The sequence below is a fragment of the Ailuropoda melanoleuca genome, chromosome 8, assembly GCF_002007445.2.
Source record: "Ailuropoda melanoleuca isolate Jingjing chromosome 8, ASM200744v2, whole genome shotgun sequence".
Taxonomy (NCBI): Eukaryota; Metazoa; Chordata; class Mammalia; order Carnivora; family Ursidae; genus Ailuropoda; species Ailuropoda melanoleuca.
The window spans coordinates 75545267-75565642 of NC_048225.1; the positions used below are offsets into that span (position 1 = coordinate 75545267).

Sequence of the window (20376 nt, forward strand, 5' to 3'; positions counted from 1 at the left end):
TAAGAGGTTTGGGTAGCCATGGAAACAGAGAAAGGAGCACACACGAGCACTTCAGTGCCCATCCCAGTGCTGACAAGGAGAGAAGAAGCTCAAATCAATGGCATGGCAGGATGTCCCTACTGTACTGGAGATCAATGTAGAAAGTTGCAACCATTTTCGGAAATTGAGTATTTCCATCTTCGGGACAAAATTATCCTGTAGTGGACATAGATGAATCAAGAACAATCTATACACATAACTCTACTTGGTCAGAATCTTTGCTCATCAAGCAGCTTTCTGATAATGCCTAGGTTTCCTGAGTAGGTTTGTCTATGTAGAAAATACACTGGCTTTGCAGTCTTGAGTCTTCTGGTATATAAATTAAAAATTAATAAATTAATATTCTGGTTATCATTCTCATTACCCTGGTTAATATAAATTCATCTGATTGCTGGAGCTGTTTTATGTTGCTAAAGAAAGGTACTTCTGAGACTTAACACTGTAGGTCAGGAGCACCTGGGTGGCTCAGTCAGTTGGGCATCTGCCTTCAGCTCAGGTCATGGTCCCAGGGTCCTGGGATTGAGCCCCGTGTTGGGCTCGCTGCTCAGCGGGGAGTCTGCTTCTGCCTCTCCCTCGGCCTGCCACTCTGCCTGCTTGCGCTCTCTCTATCTGTTGGACAAATAAATAAAATCTTTAAAAAAAAAAAAAAGACACTCTAGGCCAGATCCTAGAGGATTGGGAAAAAGGTAAGTCTTCCCTGTCCTCTTGGGGACAGTCAGCAGGCATTCCCCTAGCAATGACTGTACATCAGCCAAGCTTTTCCATTTTAAGACCACTGATATCAATGGGTTGGAGGGGGTTGGTGTGTGCTTGTGACACCTCTGTTCATTATTTTATTTATTTTAACATTGCTGCAGTGACAATCCTTGACCATATTGGTGGGAAATACAGCTCAGACTGTGAAAGATGGCAGGGAATCCTTGAATTTAAAATATATCCTATATAATTCATAAAGTGAACACAAGTTTTCATTTACCACACATCTCCCATATGCTCAAACTCAATATTATCATCATTATGGTCCCTTACTTATAGATACCCTCACTTCCCTACGTTATGCTTACCCAGTAAAGCCCAGCATGGGTGAATCTGTCTGTCTTCTCCATAGCTGTACTCAAATGCTGTACAGCTGGAGAAATCATATAAACAAACTGAATGGCATCTTTTACATCCATCATCACAAACATCAAAAGTGCTCTCAGCAGAGTATGCCAATCCTACTCTGTTCCTCACACTAGGCTTAAGTTTTCATTCTCTTACTTTTGAATCTTCCCCTCAAACTCCCACAAGCCCAGCCTTCTCAGCAGATTTCCTCGCTCCCTACTTCACTGAGAAAACAGAAACCATCAACAACGGGACTTCCCTTTTGTTTCCAACATCGAATCATCAATATTTCCTACAGGTGCACCTACTTTCCCCTTCAAAGGTAAATCCTCCCTCACGCTCTGAATCCACCCCTTCACACATTGTCATGGACCTTCTTTCCTAAGGCTTCCCTCCCTCTTCTACATAATTGTTACCTACCTCCTTCTGGATTATTCTCATCATCATACAAACATGATCTACAGTCCCCAATATTTTAAAATGTCTCTCTTTATTCCACATTCCTTCCGGCTACCTTGTTTTTCTGTCTTGGCAAAGTTCAAGTTCTGGAAATAACTGTTTGTGTATAGTCTCCACTGTCTTAACATTTATCTCCCTTTCCGCTCACCATCATATGACTTTCTGACCTCATTACTCCACCAAAATTTCTTGTAAAAGATACTAGTAACCTCCATGTTGCCAAACACAATGGACACTTTTGGCTCCTTCTTCATATGACTTGACCTCTCAGGAGCATTTAACATAAGTGAGTGCTCATGCCATCTTGTAATTCTTTCCTCTTTTGCCTTCTGTGACATCATTGTCTTCAGGCCTCCCAGTTCTCTGGCTTCTCCCCAGTGTTCTTTGGTACATTCTCCAGCTCCACTTAACCTTTACATATTGCTGTTGTTAGGGCTGGCCATTTTTTCCTTCTTTTCCTACTCTCTCCCCAAGTGATCTTATCTGCTTCCGTCACTTTAAACACGTCTATGAAATGTGTGTGTCTAAGTCTGAAGCCTATATCTATGAGACTCAAATCTCTCTCTCCAACTCTGACTTCCCCTCTGAACTCTAGACATGCATGTCAACTGCATACTTGATCCACAGGTAGACATTGCATGAACATCACAAATTTAACATGTCCAAAATTTAATTTTCCCCAATTTTTCTTCTTAATATTTCTCCACCAACCAAATGATTTTCCTTCCCTCATCCAACACCATGATCTTTATAAACATTGCTGTCATTCACCCAGTCACTCAAGTCATAAATCTGTTGTCGTTGATTTTCTTCTTCCCCCACATTTAGAAGCCATCAGTTCCTAGAAGCAAGTATATTTTAGCTCCACAATATATGCCAAATCTGTCAACTTCTCTCCATCTCCATGCCTCCACTTTACTTAGTCCAGGCGGCTATCATTCTTCACGGCTGTAATTACTTCATTACTGCCTTGCAGGGCTGCTGGTTTCCTTTCTTGCCTCCCCACAATCTATTTTTCATACTCTTTACTTACAGTGATCTTAGAATGTAAAATATCAAATCATGCGGTTCCTCATCTTAAAATCTTCCAAAAGCTTTTCACTGCACCTAGATGACATTCCGAGCTCCCTAATCTGGTTTCTCAGGCCCCTCTGAATCCAACCCTCATCTCTCCTTCTAGTATCATCTTGTGTCACTTTCTCTCTTAATTAAGTTCCAGAGATACTCCTCTCCTAGTTCCTAGAACATTCCAAGCTCTTTCCCAGATCAGGGCATTTGCAATTGCAATTCTCTTGGTCCAGAGCATGTTCCACCTACTCTTTGCAGTACTGTTTCTTTTATCATTTAGGTCCGAGTTTAAAAGTCCCCTTCTCAGAAAAGTACTCAGTGACACACTTTCTAAAGTAAATTCCTCCTGCTCTTCTCCCTGGTTATTCTTTATCTTGATATCCTGTTTGTTTCCTTCATTGCACACATCCAAACCTATTATTGGCTCTGTATCACTAGACTGTTGCCTTAGGACCAAGGTCTTAATTGTTCTATACCTTTATATCCCCAGTACCTAGCACAGACAGTAGGCACTCGATACATATTTGGTGAGTAAATAACACAATTTGAGAAGTAGATATTATTTTTTTGTGGAAGAATAATTTATTTTTTAAAACATTTTAGGGGCACCTGGGTGGCTCAGTCGGTTAAGTATCTGCCTTCGGCTCAGGTCATGATCGAGTCCCACATTGGGCTCTTTGCTCAGCAGGGAGTCTGCTTCTCCCTCTCCCTCTGCCTCTCGCCCTGCTCCTGCTCTCTGTGTCATGCACTCTCTCTCTCTCCCTCTCAAATAAATAAAAATGTTTTAAAAAATTTTTAAACATTTTATTATGTTTATTATGTTTTAATTAAAGTACAGTTGATATAGAAGTAGGTATTATTTCCATTTTAGACATGAGAAAACTGAATCTAAGAGATACTAAGTAACTTAGTCATAATACAGAGCAATTCATTAGCAGACCCTGTTCTTGTCTTATTCTAAAACCTAAAGGGGTGCCTGGGTGGCTCAGTCAGTTAGGCCTCTGCCTTCGGCTCAGGTCATGATCCCAGGGTCCTGGGATGGGGCTGGAGCCCCAAGTGGAGCCCCGAGTGCAGCCTGCTTCTCCCTCTCCCTCTGCCTTCTTCTCCTGCTCCCCCTGCTTGTGCGTGCTCTCTCTCTCTCTCTCTCTCTCTCTCTCTCTCGTCTCTCTGTCAAATAAATAAATAAAATCTTTAAAAATAAATAAGTAAAACCTAAAGAATATGTAATGCTTTATGAAACATAAACAAATACCATATATAGTTACACATAGTATATACACTGTATGTATGCACACATTTATCATTTGTGTGTCATAACAATTTTATGACTCACAAAGTTTTCATTACACATTAAAAGTGATTTCTGATTATAAAATCAGGAAATTATAGAAAGGCATGCATAAAATATTTTTAAAAATCTGATTGCTCTAAGAAAACTATTGTTAACGTTACCATTATTAACATCCAGAGTACATTTTTTTAGTCTTTTCTATGGATATGCATATATTTGGGTGTTTTTATAGCACAGTTATGGCATAAGCATATTAGGGCATAAGCATTTCCCTGATCATTAAGTATTAATCTGAATTTAATGGGTTCAGAATAGTCTATTATGTGGATTTATCATAATGCATTTATCTATCTTTATCAACGGACAGGTTTTGGTATTATGAATATTGAATTCACATTTCTGGAAAATATCAAGATACCGTCAAATAACAAGGTTAAAGATTATGCGTAGTGTAATGTTGATACATACTGCCAAACTGTTGGTTGAACCAATTCACAGACCCATCCACCACACACAAGAGTGCTCACTTTCCTAAGGCGTATCAACGTACAGTTTGTCCTCTCTTCCAAGTTCCTGGAGAGAACGCCAGCAAATCTTTACCGGGCCCGGGAATTTCGGCTGCAGGAACTCCCTCCTTCCAGCAGGAGGCACCGTCGCCTCCCGCCGGGGTTGGGCCGCCACGGAGGCTTCACGTGATCTGGTCGCCTCTGCGCCGGAGAGCGGTCTTGCGGAGATTTGCCTTGCGTACGCCGCGGCATGACGTAGTACGTAGGGGCTGGCTAGCCGCCATCTTGCTTCTTTTTCTCTCTCGCTCTCTCCCTCTCGGGAAGCAGCGAAAGTGCTTTGGCGGTTTGTCCATCCGCAGCTTCTGCTTTCCTGGTCCGGTGGTCCTTCCAGCCACCCCCTGCTCCCAGCCTCCCCTTCCCCTTCCCTCGATCAGAGCTCGGCGGAGACTTTCGAAGAGCGCAGACACACTCCGCTTGACACTCGCTCTGGCCGGTAAGGAAAGCGAGGGCGTAGGAGCTGTGATCAAAGCGGGCCCCATCGGGGAGGGCTGGCGTGGGGCCGCCTGGGGCGTGAGGCCGCCTGGGGCGTGGGAGCGCACCCCGACCCTGGCGGGCAGATACTGGGAAGCCGCTTGGAGACGGCCTAATGTCTAGCCAGCCCCCTCATTTTCTTTGGTTCCCATCGTGTCTGTGTCGGGGGGAAGTCTCGGCCTCCTGATCGGCGAGCGGGAAACCGGAGTCAGACCCGCCCCATGTGGTCTGCAGCGGGAGTTCCGGACCCGCCAGTCTCTCTCTCCCACCCAGCCCCCAACTCAGGCCCTGCGGGGGGATTACTCGCGTTGCCGGCTGAAGAAGGGAGTTTCCATCCTTGGGAAAGGCGGGCGCGCGGTGTTTTTTCCAAATGTGTAGCATGTGTCCCCCAAACAACTCAAGGGCTCATCTAGGGCCTTGACTGCCTACTTCTTTTCCGTGTGTAGTGAGGGTGGAATTTGCAGTGAGCAGTGTGTGAGAGACACCGGGTTAAAGACCTGACTCGGTGGGAGGCTCTTGGGGGGGGGGGGATCTGGACCAGCCCTACTTCCGCTAGGGACGAGCTGCCCCAACTCCAGAGGAGGGTTTGGTAGTCATTTCATACCCTAGGCCTCGCCATCCCCATACCTGCGTAGTGAATCCCACTCTGCGGCTCTCTGTCTTTGAGATAGCGTTAATATTATTGGTGTTAGGGTAAAGGCCTCACTTTAGGACTTTCAGGGCATAGGGACCAGTGGGAACACTGATAAATTGTTCTTTTGCCCGAGAAAAATGCGTCTAGTACCTTTAAAGGGATGCATATTTGTTTTGACTTTTTTGAGGTTTCCAACATGCCTGATGTTTGCTGGCTTCTAAAAGCTACCCGGATTTCTGCATTGGCCGATCTTCAGCCTCGGTCCATAGATTCATGCCTTGCTAGGGTACTTGGAATTAATTGTATGGTAGGCGGCTGTGCTGTAAGATTTTCATTTGGAATGCACCAGAAGAATAACGATTCTTGATTAAGTGCCTGCCTGATGGCGTACTCCTTCCTGCAAATAAAAACGATAGGGTGATGCTTAAGCACCCACCAAGTCTAACTCCAGCATTTGTTAAAAGTAGATTTAAGCTCCTCTGTTGGTGATTAAGATGCTGCTCTGACTGGAGCCATTTTTAGGTGTGTGTCACAGATGCACTGCAGCATCGTTTCTGGCCCACCTCAAAGGCACTGATCCCCTAAAAACAATTAGGAATAGGTTGGATTTGGATTTTATCTTCAACACGTAGTCAAATAGTGATTTCCTTCTTTTCTATAATGGGCTTGTGAGAATCCAGGCTTTTTACTTTTATATTTTGGTTTCGTGAGCTTATATATGTCGCTGTTTTCCCTCCACCATTAGTTGACGTTTTACTGTATGCTGAGCATAGTAGTAAGCCCTTTACATACATGATCTTTCCTTGAGGGAGGTGCTGTTGTTTTCATCATCCCATTTTACAGATGAGGAAATGAAATCTACGATATTAATTTGACCAGGGTCACTCAGGAGTTACTGGTAGTGCTGTAGAGATTCAAGCCCAGACTGTCTAAATCCAAACGACGCTCTGGGCCGTCGGCTGCCTTCCTGTTTGTTCCTTATAATTTCAGAAACTGTAGTGACTAAAGATGCAGCATTGTTAACCTAGTTTTTTCTTTCATTTGATTTCAGTATAGAAACATTGTTGCATACAATGGTGAAAGTGTTGCAAGGTGTAAAAAATAGATTATAACTACTTTGGGGATAGGATAGTTTTTCTACCTTTTTCTATTTAAAGGCCAATTGATTAAAACTCTTAACTGTATAGTATGGCATACAGTTTTTAAATTTTGAGATCTGGCCTGTATTATTGATAAAATATTTCCCCTTCTGTAAAATGGAGGTGATGACAATAATAGTACTTCCCTCCAAGGTTTGCTGTGGTATTAATAATGTGTGTAAAGGGCTAATTGCTGTGCTTAGTATATAGTAAAAGGCCAGCTAATAGTGAATTGGCAGAATATTAGTAGAAGAAAGTACTCTCCCAAGCAGTGAGTAATCTGTATATTCTTAGAATGGAGTATATATTCTTTGGGAATTTAAATAGTTTTTCTTTCTTTCTTTCTACACTTAAACACTAGATTTTGTTTCTTTTTTTCTTTTTTTAAGATTTTATTTATTTATTTGACAGAGATAGAGACAGCCAGCGAGAGAAGGAACATAAGCAGGGGGAGTGGGAGAGGAAGAAGCAGGCTCACAGCAGAGGAGCCTGATGTGGGGCTTGATCCCATAACGCCGGGATCACGCCCTGAGCCGAAGGCAGACGCTTAACCGCTGTGCCACCCAGGCGCCCCAAAATAAACATAATTTTAAATATGCTTCTATGGACCACTTAAAATCATCTTGTATGTCATCCGTAGTCTTTTGTTTTTCACACTTTAGGACATAAATGCTGTAAGAAATGAATGCTGGATAGAATCAGGCAACAGTTGGAATTGATGAAGGCCAGAAGTGATGAAAGCCTAGAATGGAACAGATTCATCACAGGCAATGGCAGTATTACAGGAGATGAGCTATAAATTAGAGCCTTAACTACATACTCAGGGCAACCATTTCCATGATAAACTACAAAGTCAAGGTATATTTCTGTTAGACAGAAATATAGCAGGATATCTAAGACCATCTATGGTAAGAGAAGGAGAGCAACAATGGATAAGTGAAGGAGGAAGTCACTACAGAAATCAGGATGGAAGAGAGTAATCTAAAAAATAGGATTATTAGAGCCGAATGTAGCAGAGTAGAAAGATCTAAGAGAAGTGGCCTTTGGATTTGGCTGAGAGATCATTGGTGACCCTAAAAGAATTAAGGTCAAGTAATGAGGTTGGAAGGTTATGCAGGGATAAGTAGTGAGACTTCTTGATTTTTAGGTGACTTGAATACTATGCACTTTGGACTATGAATGTAAAAACCTAGGTTTAGTCCTTTTTGTCACCTAAGTTTTGTCCTTTGTGCCTGCTGTTAACTTAGGCGGCAAGTACTTGGCTTCTTCAAATTTTAGATCCAGGTATTCCCCGCTTTTTGAAGGTTTGAACTACCCCACTTTTCTTTTATGAAAGACATACATTATAACCTGCTTTTGCTAACTGAAAATTCTGAAGAGAATTTTTGTTTTTATGGAAAAAGGCAAAAAGTGAGAATAGGCAGCGGCGAGGTAGAGGCAGAGTGCACCCTGAGCAGCAAGTGTGGTGCCACCAGGCTCCTTCCCCTGGAACTACACTCAGCATCTAGTTTGTAAGTGTACTTTATATTTTGTGAATTTGTTACCAAGATGTGTCCTAAGGTGTCAGAAAAGCCTAAGAGGTTATTTCTTGGGTCAGGGAGCAGCACAAAAAGTTTTCCATATGAATTAATGGTAATTGTTTCTTTGTTGTAGCCATTTCAGCTTACAAAAGTTTTAAGAGGAACACTTTGCTTTCTGATAGCAGGGGAAGCCTGTTTTTTCGTCTGTGAAATAAGGAAAATATCCATTTCCCCTATCTTAGAGGATTGTTGCAAAGATTATATTAAATGTGTTTCCCTGTATGTTTTGACTTTCATATTCTTTGATATTACATGAGCCTTGACCATATTTAAAACAGAAAAGAGAATTATGAAAAGTAGAAAGTTAAAGGTAAAGGGAGGGTGGTTCTCCATGATGTTGGAAGGTCCCTTCCAAATAAATCTTGAGTTTACAAGATAAGAGATGGATGCCTATGTGTTTGGAGAATGGTTGGCTAGAGAAGTTAATACTTGATCATCCTTTCCTCTTTACTAATGAATTATCTGAAAGTGTAGGGTTGCTGTGTGTGATTATGCAGTTTGTGTACTGCACAAATGTGTGGGTCTGAAGGAGGCAATAAGGGACTGAAATCTATTCCGTGCTCTGCTTGCAGAGAGTCTTGTGCTCTGGCTAGGCCTCCCAGGGTTAATTGTCCCATCACTTCCCCACTTTTCCCCAGTGTATGAGTACCCCACCCAGAGGATTACCTGTATCTTCCCAAAAGGGTATGTTTTTCTATTTGCACAAAAAGTTCACCAAGGAACAAAAAGCCTAGTACTTTTTACTATGGGTTAAGTAGTTGAACAAGTACACATCAACTTTATCCAAAGTATTTTATTTTAAAGATTTGTTTATTTCAGAGAGAGCGCGAGCGAGCATGCATGCACGAGCAGAAGGGGCGGAGGGAGAGAGAATCTCAAGTAGACTCAGGGGCTGAGTGTGGAGCCCATCACAGGGCTCCATCTCAACCACCCTGAGATTACAGCCTGAGCTGAAACCAAGAATGAGAGGCTTAACCAACTATGCTACCCACGCATCCCTATCCAGTGTATTTTAAAGATGAATATTGTAGCTTATGCAGTATTTCCGGTAACTAGGAAATAGGCCATATATGTAGATCTTAACTGAAGAAGCACAACATAAGAGGTATAGAATTAACTTCTGAAGGTCAGGAAAATGGAACGGATAGAGAAATTTTACTTTAAAAGCCGGAATTGAATGAGGCTTTTGACAGAAGTAGAGATTGGTTATATTTCTGTATGAGTTTTTGAAATTTAGATAAAAATTGGAACTTTTCGTGTGCAATTCTAGGAGTTTTAATATGTGTACATTCATGTAACTCACATCAAAATTAGGATTCAGAATGTAGAAAGATGAAATATCTCACATTTTGGAGGCCGAGAAAGTATCTCTCCTGCTGAAGGAAGAACTTGTTGAATAAGGATGAAAAAGTCAGGAATAGGAGTGCCTCGCTGGCTCAGTCAGAAGAGCATGCAACTCTTCATCTCAGGGTCATGAGTTGGAGCCTCATGTTGGGTATAGAGATTGCCAGGAAAAAAAGTAATAATAAACAACAAAACAGATATTGTTTTATTGTGTAGTTTTGTATATGACAAACTGGAAACATGGAGAGAATGAAAGTAGAAAGTAGCAAAAGGAGAGATGGGTAGGCTTACATGTCTGAAGGCAGACATTTTAATGATAGAGGAACAGAGCCAGTGCTTGGCAGGGAGGGATGCTAACTAGTTCTCTACACGTACAAATTTAAACTTGAAATTCCATCCCTTCAAGGCAGCAGATTAGTTATATGAAAGGTTTAGCATAGTTCATGATGTCAGTTGAGCATCTTGAAAGGGAATGCTTCTGTTTTTCTGCTATAACATCCAGCATACTTGCCATGCAAAAAATAGTGGATGGCAGAAGCTTTTATGCTTTGGTTTTTATTTGTAATGTTTAAGCTTTGAAAACATTATTACCATTTGTTAAGCTTTTATTAAGTGCCAGACACTATTTTAAGAGTTCTTTTTTTTTTTTTAAGATTTTATTTATTTATTTGACAGAGAGAAAGAGAGAGACAGCCAGCGAGAGAGGGAACCCAAGCAGGGGGAGTGGGAGAGGAGGAAGCAGGCTCCTAGCGGAGGAGCCTAATGCGGGACTCATCCCAGAGCGCCGGGATCACTCCCTGAGCCAAAGGCAGACGCTTAACACGACTAAGCCACCCAGGTGCCCCCATTCTAAGAGTTCTATACACACTTTGTTAATTAAATCTCATAATGGACTAGAAGATATAGCCCACAGATGAGGAAATACAAAATGAGAATTATATTTAATGACGAGGGAAATGCATATGCCATAATATGCATATGCCACAATTATGCTGTAAAAACACCTAGCTACAAAATGTTAGAGCTGGGATTTAAACCAAACCAGTTTTAAGAAAAGTAATGGTGTGATATGAACAGTTTAAAAATACTGTAAGTTGTCAAAAAGAGTAATGTGGCAATCACCTCATCTAGTAAATGGTGGACACATAGATTTGTTACTTTGCTAGAACAGTAATTTATGGTACAGAAGGTTTGATACCTACATATCTTTTCTGATTGTTAAGGCATTTTGCCCCAGAAACTTAATTCACATGTTTCAGTTTCTGAGAACAGCTTGAGCCCTTCTACCATTCTGATTAGAATTCCAACAGATTTATTTATATTACACTGTTGTTTTTAAAAATGACAATTTTTAATGCTTTTGCTGTAGTGCTATTTGTAGTAGAAGCATTCAACATATGGTGGTATTCTTAGCTTTTCTATTATAGCAGCAAATGTGATCTTAAAAATACTTGATGTCACTCTGACTTTAGAATTACTAAGTGATTATAACAATTGAAGATCGAAATGAACTTAGAAGTTGACCAGTTCAATCTCTTACCGAGAGCAAGACTTTTTCATTTTAAATGGAAAATTTAGTTTAAAATTCGATAGACATATGTTCTCTTAAGTTAATACATCAGCTCCCCCGGTCCTTGTCAACTCCAGCTGCCGTGAGAAAATATCATAGGGGCACCTGGGTGGCTCAGTTGGTTAAGCTGCCTTAGGCTCAGGTCATGGGTGGGCTCCCTGTTTAGCGGGGAATCTGCTTCTGCCTTGCCCCTCCCCCTGGCTCGTTCCTTCTCTCTCTTCTCTGCCTCAAATAAATCAATAAAATTTTTTAAAAAGAAAGAAAATACCATAGACTAGGTGGCTTAATAGGAATTTATCACAGCTCTGGAGGCTGGAAAATCAAGATCAGAGTGCCCACATAATCGGGTTCCTGTGAGGTCTTTCTGGCTTGCATATGGCTGTTTTCTAGCTCTGTGTCTCCCGTGTGGTTGGGAGAGAGCTGTGGTGTCTCGCCTTAAAAGAGCACTAATCCCATTAAGAGGCCCACCCTCATCACCTCAGCTAAACCTAATTATCTCCCGAAGGGCCTCTCTCCAAATACCATCTGTCACATTGAGAGTGTAGGACTTCAACATAGGAATTTTGAGAAGAGAAACAATTCTGTACATAGCTTCCCCCTGCCTCTCTCTCTCTCTCTTTTTTTAACAAGCTTCAGTGGATTGAGCCTTAGACTTTTTACATTATATTTCTACAACAGATGGAATACATTTTTACTGTATTTTGTTAACTATAATTTTTTTATCCTTGATATTTTATTCTGTATTGTAATGCAGTAAATTTTGAAAATAAAAACTTGAATCTTTTAGAATCTCCTTAGCCTAAAATGACATGTTATTTATTATTACATTTTAAAGATTTGATGTTTATCTCTTTTATAATGAAAATTAAATGCTGATTTTCATATGGAGAGGTTATCTGGGCGCTGGCTTCGCCATAAAGTCTGGATTTAATTTTGGCCCTATCTCTTCTAGCTAAATGAGTTAGGGCAAGTTATTTTTACTTGACTAAAGTTGTTTCTTCATTGGTAAATTTTGGTGACTTGGGCTTTGAGCTCTTATTCCCAGCCTGATATTTTTACATCTGTAGAGTTCAGATTTTTTAAAGATGGCTTCAAGAGACATTATTACATTAGAGTGTATAGAACTTACATCCCTCTTCATGTTAGAAGTGGGAGACAAATACGGAAGATCATTCAAGGTTTTAAATCTAGAGGTCAGGGAGGGGTGCCTGGCTGGCTCAGTCAGAAGAGCATGCGACTCTTGATCTCAGGCGTTGTGAGTTCGAGCCCCACATTGGATGTAGAGATTACTTAAATAAAATTTTAAAAAAGATAAATCTAGAGGTTAGGGAAAGTGGTTATGGTGAAGTTGGGGAGAAGAGCGTGTTTGGGAAAGCAGGTGAGCTTTTGGTTTTAACTTTTTTTTTTTTTTTTTTAAAGTAGGCTCCATACCCAGCGCAGGGTTCAAACTCATGACCCCAAGACCAAGGGTCGCATGCACCAGCTAGGCGCCCGTTTTAAACTTTTTCTTTTGGAATAATCTTAATCTCACAGAAAAACTGTAAAAATAGTATGAAAAATTCCTGTATTCCTTCATCTCTATTCCCTGGTTGTTCATAGTTTACCATATTTATCACTCTCTGTGGGTATGTGTACACATGCACACTCAGTCACATTAACAGTGTGTGCTTGACTTTTAATGTCTGCTGTTCTAAACCCCTGTCATCACCTGAAACCTTAAGTTCACGTCATAAGCTCCTGTGCCTCCAATTTTCTCACTCAGTACATTTCCTCCTTTTGTATGTATGTACGTATTTATTTTTTAAAAGATTGTATTTATTTATTTGAGAGAGAGCAGAAGTGAGAGAGCACAAGCAGGGAGAGAGATAGAGACAGCAACAGAGAGCACGAGTGGGAAGGAGAGGGAGAAGCGGACTCCCTGCTGATCAGGGAGCCTGATGCGGGGCTTGACCCCAGGACCCTGAGATCGTGAACTGAGCCGAAGGCAGATGTTTAACTTACTGAGCCACCAAGGTGCCCCTCCTGTTGTTTTTATTAAATGAACAAAGCAATCCATAGTAAGCTTGACTCAGTAAGCATTTAATAATTACTATTGGTGGAGCTTTTATACAATCATATTAAAATTGGCAGTTCCTTCTGTCCTCCTTATTCTATTCCACCTTCTTCTGCTTTACTCTCTGGCTTAGACTTCCATGAAATGTTACTCTAACCATTTCCCTGGCAGTATCTTCTCCGGCCTTACTTTTCTTTATGCACCTATGGCACAGCTCTTAATTCCTTATCATTCCAGCTGTTGTGTTCTTCCCACCATTCCCCATTCCTGAATGTGCTGCTGGACGTTAATGAGAGTCTTCAAACTGGACAGCCTTGGGAATACTGAATATCAATTGTCTCCGGCTTCTACTGGGTTGCCAGTACTGATTGTCAATGCCTCGTTTGCCTAGTTGTCTATCTTTGCAAACCTTTTCCAACCTTCTCACATTTCCTTTTATCTCCACTCAGTTGATGAAGACAACGTGTCTTTTTCATTTGTTCCTAGTAGTGCCTGATAATACAGTAGGCGCTGGATAAACATTTGTATGAATGAATAGGGGAATCAAACATTTTTGAGATTGTAGTTCTGTCCAGAAGTTTAAGTGGAGACATTTTGTTCTATAGACAATTAAAAATGTATGTCTGAAGTTTGTAGTTTGAAGGAAAGTTTTAGGAATTATCCTTACTGAAGCAATGAACAATAGTTGAGATAGCCGAGGGAGCAGGCACATAGAGGGGGCAGGTAAAGAGGGATGGCAAAAGCACGTTAACATTTGTGTAGAGGGATAGAAAAAAAGGAGAGCTGTCAGAGAGTCACAGAAACCAAAGAAAATGGTTTATACAGAATCCTTTTGCTTTTTATATTTGTATTGATACTTGACTATTATTACTTACAAGGGATTCTTCCTTTGTTCAGTAAAACATTTGTTGAGTGCATATAGTATGCTCATCTGGAAATGGTTGCAGGTTCTTTTTAATGTTAACTATTTAAATCAGTGAGTCATTGTATTTCATTTTCCAGAGGAACTAAACTCTCACCATAAGATAAGGAGGAAAGAAATGTAACAGAGCTTGGGTACTTAAAAGCCCATGGTGGCCAGAAAGATAATTGTCATTTAATTCAAATTGAGCAGATTGGCAATTTGTGAAAAGTATGGGGTTTTTTCAAATATGGTAGATTTTAAATATCACTGATATCACTAAAACAATGTTTTTAGTGTTGAATACTTAAAATACTTTTGTAATGGTGAGTAATCATAGAATCTTAAAATTTTTGAGACTGAAGGAATTTTAGAGAGCATAGCTAATCTCGCCTCGATGTGGAAAACCCTTTACAGATTTTTTTTTTATTTTTTAACCTGTGATAGCTGTCCTTCATGAAAACCATCCTTTTGTAATAACCACTGTTGAGTGTCATTTTTTTCATTTTGAAAGGTTGTTATTTATATTATCATAAACCGCTGCCTTCCACGTTTCCCTTAGACCTTTTGGAATAGTCTGTTTTTAAAATACTTGCTTTTTTCCTGTCTTCTTTCATCTTAACACTTTTTTGCCCCCCCCCATTGTTACAAGGTAATACACATTGTTCAGATCTGGAAAATGCAGATGCTCATGTTTTGGTATATCTAATTTCAGTGCAAAATACTAGTTTCTTAACGGTTTTTGCTCAGGGTCACAGAACCTTGAATGTAGAAGTATGATTACTTTCTCTTCCCTTAAAGGGGGTATATTTATTATTCAGTAGTCTGTTTTTGTAGACTTACCCTCAGACCCTAATGATTCAGATTTTTAGGTACATAGTAAGCAGGACAGTAAAGTTAAAAAAAAATTCTTAATAGCATGGAAGTAACAAAAAGTTTTTTATTTTTATTTATTTATTTTTTTGAAGATTTTATTTTACAGAAAGAGAGGACAAGCAGGCAGAGGGAGAAGCAGGCTCCCTGCTGAGCAGAGAGCCCAATGCAGGGCTTGATCCCACGACGCTGGGATCATGACTTGAGCTGAAGGCAGACACTTAACCGACTGAGGCACTCATGCATGCGCCCCCAAAAAGCTTTTTTAAAATTAAAAATGATACAAGTAGAGGGTAGAGTTCCTTTGTTCTGTGACTGTGCTAGTACATTTTTTGAAATCAGAATCTGACAAGTTGAAAAGAAATGCCCCTGTGGAGCTTACTGGTTTCAAGGGTTTTAAAATTACTAATTATGTAAATTGTACCATTTTGTTACTTAAGACGTGGATCTGCAGAATGCAGCCATACCTTATTCAGCAGCTGAGTTTTTTTTTTATTAATTTTCTTCAGTGGCTCTTCATCGCATTTAGAATAAACTGGGCAGTACTCCTTAGCCTAGCCTGGTAGTTCTGTCTACTCTGACTTCCTCTCCTGCCTCTCCCCATGACCTTTACATCTGAACCCTATTATTCCAGATCAAAATTGGGTTTTTTTCCCCCCAGTGGTTCCACTGTGGCTGTAGTTGCATACCTTGGGGATATTGAAAGTTCAGTTCCAGACCAGTGTACTAAAGCAAATATTTCAATAAAGGGAATCAAATGAAATTTTTTTGGTTTCCCAGTGCATGTGAAAATTATGTTTGTGCTATATTGTAGTGTATTAATTGTGCAATAGCATTATGTTTCTTAAAAACTGTGTGTGTGTGTATATGTACACACGTTTTTTTTTTTAAGATTTTACTTACTTATTTTAGAGAGAGAGAGATAGCAAGAACAGCAGGAGGGGCAGGCAGGAGGAAGGGAAAGCGAATCTCAGGCAGATTCCACACTGAGCAAGGAGCCCAGCATAGGGCTTGATCCCAGGACCCTGAGCTCATGACCTGAGCTGAAACCAGGAATTGGATGCTCAACTGACTGCACCATCCAGGCGCCCCAACAATATACATGTCTTAAGTAAAAGTTACTTTATTGCTAAAAATGCTAACCATCATCTAAGCTTTCTTTTCGCAGTGGAAGATTTTGCCTCCATGTTCATGGCTACTGACTGATCAGGGTGGTTGCTAAAGGTTGGGGCGAAAACTTTGCAGTTTCTTAAAGTAAGACAGCAGTGAAGTTTGCTGCATCAAGTGACTGTTCTTTCGTGATCAATTTCTTTGTAGATTGTGATGTTGTTTGATAGCGTTTTACCCTTAGGAGAACTTTTTTACAGTTTGAGTCAGTCTTCTCAAACCCTGCCACTGCTTTATCAACTATGTAATATTCTAAATCCTTTGTTCATTTCATCAGTCTTCACAATATCTTCACCAGGAGTAGATTCCATCTCAAGAATCTACTCATCCGTTTACATTTGATCCTGAGATTTTGGCAGTTATGTCCCATCTTCAGGTGCCACTTCTCGTGCTCGTTCTCATTCTCTTGCCGTTTCCACCACATCTGCAGTTTTCCAGGTCTGAAAGTCCTAGATGTTTCATTGACTTGGAAAATCGGTTAGTATAGCCATTTTCGTTAATTGTTTCAGTTAGGTCTCCTGGATTATTTGTTGCAGCTCTACATCAGCACTTGTTTCAACTTGCACTTGTATGTTATAAAGTTGGTTTCTCTCCTTAAACTCATTAACCAACCTCTTCCAGTTTCAGATTTTTCTTTAGTTTCCTCACCTCTCTCAGCCTTCATAGAATTGAAGAGAGTTAGGACCTCACCCAGGCTTGGGCTTTGCCGTAAGGGAATGTGGCTGTTGGATCTTCTGTTTGATCCAGATCACTAAAACTTTCTCTGTATCAGTGGTAAAGGTGTTTCACTTTCATTCCTGTGTTCACTGGAGTAGCACTTTTAATTTTAAGAATTTTTCTTTCGAATTCACAACTTGGCTGACTTTGGTGCAAGGGGCCTTTTGGCCTTCCTTTTCTCACTGAACTTAATCATTTCTAGCTTTTGATTTAAAGTGAGAGACATGAGAATTTTCCTTTCAGGTGAACACTACAGACCCTTGTAGGGTTATTAACTGGCCTAATTTCAATATTGTTGTGCTTCGGGGAACAGCAGGTTGGTGGGCGGTGAGAACACACAACATTTATCAGTTAAGTTCATTGTCTTAGTTTGTGGTGCCCCAAAACAAGGATAATAGTAACATCAAAGATCACTGATAACAGAGCGTCATGACAGATATAATAATAATGAAAAAGTTCATAATACGAGAATTACTAAATGTGATATAGACGTGAAGTAAGCAAGTGCTGTGGGAAAAATAGTGCTGACAGACTTGTTCATTGGACGCAGGGCTGCCACAAACTTCCATTTGTAAAAAAACACCGTATCTGCAAAGCACAATAAAATGACGTATGCCTATACTTAGGAGACACCTGAGGAGCTTTTCAGAGAATACTGTTGCCAGACCCAGTCAGAAATTCTGATTTAATTGGCCTGGTACAGGAACTGTAGTATCTTTACAAACCTTCTGGGGTAAGTCTGCAGCCTGTGTTGAGAACCACTGATTGATTTTTCTTCCCTTGTGTGACCTTTTCAGAGAGATCTTTCGGACCTTTACTATTGTTTCTAGTCTCTTTCGCCTCTTTGCTATCCCTTTATCCAGTTGAGTTTTTTATTCTTGTCTTTTTATTTACTTACCGTTAAAACTTCATGAAGGCAGGGGCTCCATCTGTCTTTCCATGATGTATCTTAACATCTAAGACAGGGTTTGGCAGTATGTTAGTTCTCCACACATTTGTTGTATCTTGTTGAATGAATATTTGTCATTGTAACAGTAAGAAGGCAATTTCAGGCTTGTTGTTTCTGTGTAACCTCTAGAAGATTGCTTTGTGAAATTGTATTTCAGAGAATTTACTAAAATCCTCCAGCAGGCTTTAAGAGATCATTGGTTTCATTACTAAAGGTTTTAGTATCCAAGGACGTACACACACACAAAGGTATGTTATCCCTTGGAAACTTATGGATGTGAGTTAGCTTCTTATGCCAGTGCTCAAAAGGAAGAGATGTTACCATACTTGCAAGTACCTTTGATGGTGTAAGGAGCATTAATGACAGTTGTGTTATGCTCAGTGAATATTCACTTAACACACAGTAGTTATGTGCATATTTTTGTTACTTTCTCCCATTTTTATTTGTTGCATAAACCACAAAGCAGATAAGAAGTCAGATGAACCCACACTTATCAACTACTTTTTGTTTACCTATAGTCTTTGCTATTATTTTTACGTATTTTAGATATGTTATGCCATTGAGAATAGATTTTTAAATTCTTTTTACTTAATCATATGCATTTTTTTAAATCTTCTGGTCTTGAAACTAATTTTTTTTTCATTTCAAGTCATTGCTCTTAAAAACACTTGCAATTTTTTCTTTTCTGTTACAAAAGCAAAGTGCATTTACTGTTTATATTTAGATATTGCAGTATGTATAACAAAGTCAAAGTTGTTTGTAATCAGAGGAGTATAGCTGCTGCTGGTAATTTTGTGATATGCTTTTGTAGACCTTCATGCTTGTTATGTATGTTGTATTTCTTAATACTTACATTACTTGTTTAAAAATAATATATACTTTTTAACTTATCTCTTGAGCATCTTTCTGTACAAATCTCTGCGTATTTTTATAAAGATCTCAAACTAAACATGTCTAAGAACTCTTGCCTCCCCTTCTCCCTCATCTTCCCTGAATACAGTCTTCCCCACCCTACTCATGTCTAGCTTTTCAAGCTCCAGACCAAAATTGTCCTTGTTTCCTCTTTTCTGGCCTCCTCTACCTAGTCTCCACTTTTCAGCCACAGCTACATCATCTTGTGCCTAGGCTTTTGTAGTCTATGGTGTTTCCACTTTCCACCTTTGGCCCCCTACAATCCATTCTTCACATTGTAGCTAGGTTGTTTTTAAAAACCAAAGTCACATCTCTGCTCAAAACGAATGCTCAGGGGCGCCTGGGTGGCACAGCGGTTGGGCGTCTGCCTTCGGCTCAGGGCGTGATCCCGGCGTTGTGGGATCGAGCCCCACGTCAGGCTCCTCCGCTGTGAGCCTGTTTCTCCCTCTCCCACTTCCCCTGCTTGTGTTCCCTCTCTCGCCGGCTGTCTCTATCTCTGTCAAATAAATAAATAAAATCTTTAAAAAAAAAAAAAGAAAAATTATATTATAAAAAAAAAAAAACGAATGCTCAGAATCACATTGCTTAATTTAAAGATAAAATTTAAAATTCTGATAGGCCTTCTCATCCAACCCTTTCTTTCCCTTTCAACTCTCCCTTTCTTACTAGCTTCGACTTCAACAGCTTTTATAGAAGTGTTTGAACATGATAAGCATGTCAGGACCTTAGGGCCTTTTCATTTGCTTTTTCTTCAGCATCGAAGCTGACTCCTTCCCTGTTAGATCCAGATCAGAAGCCTTTCCCTCACAGAGGCCTTTAGTGATCAACTAATCTAAAATAATTATACTTCACTTTGTCATATTGTCCTGTTTAGTTTCATCCATAGTATATGTCACCATCTGAAGTAATCCTATTTACCTGTTTTTTTGAATCGCCATGCTCTATAGACAGTAAGACCCAAGAGCAGATTCTAGTGTGCTGTCAAAGAAGTCTTTAACCCAAGGTTGCAAAGATTTTGTTTTCTTTAGAAGTTTTTAATTTAGGTTTTTACATTTTGTCTGTGCTCCTTTTTAAAACAAAATTGAGATACGATTAACATATAACATTGTGTAAGCTTGAGGTGTACATGTTGATTTCATGCATTTATATATTGCAGAATGATTACTGCTGTAACATTAGCCGATAATCCCATCACATCACAGTTATTTTTTTGTGTAGTGAGAACATTTAAGATCTTGTCTCTTACCAACTTTGATGTATATATATAATACAGTATTTTGACTGTAATCCTAATGCTGTGCATAAATCTCCAGAACATACACGTCTTCTGATTTCAAGTTTGTACCCTTTGCTGTGGTCCATTTTGAGTTTTTTATATGGCAGAAGGTATGGATCAGAATTCATTTTTTTATGTTATGTATACCTCATTGCTTCAGCACCATTTGCTTCCCCTCTTGCGAGCTCGCTCTCTCTCAAATAAAATCTTTAGGGGAATAAAAACTAAACATTTAATACAGTGCTTATTGGTACTATTTCTCT

The 20376-nt window shown here is 39.9% G+C and overlaps 1 protein-coding gene across 14 annotated transcripts in view; it reads left to right on the plus strand.

Moving 5' to 3' along the window:
* Nucleotides 1-4762: 4762 nt before the first annotated feature.
* The window catches only part of PRRC2C (proline rich coiled-coil 2C), an 89191-nt gene continuing 73577 nt past the window's right edge, over nt 4763-20376 (plus strand). For 11 of the 14 annotated variants that reach the window (XM_019809198.2, XM_034666723.1, XM_019809200.2 and 8 more), the window contains exon 1: nt 4763-4960. The gene's annotated coding sequence lies outside the window, so the exon portion shown is untranslated. The remainder of the gene's footprint in view (nt 4961-20376) is intronic. The other 3 variants (XM_034666726.1, XM_011236313.3, XM_002928448.4) reach the window with 1 other exon arrangement.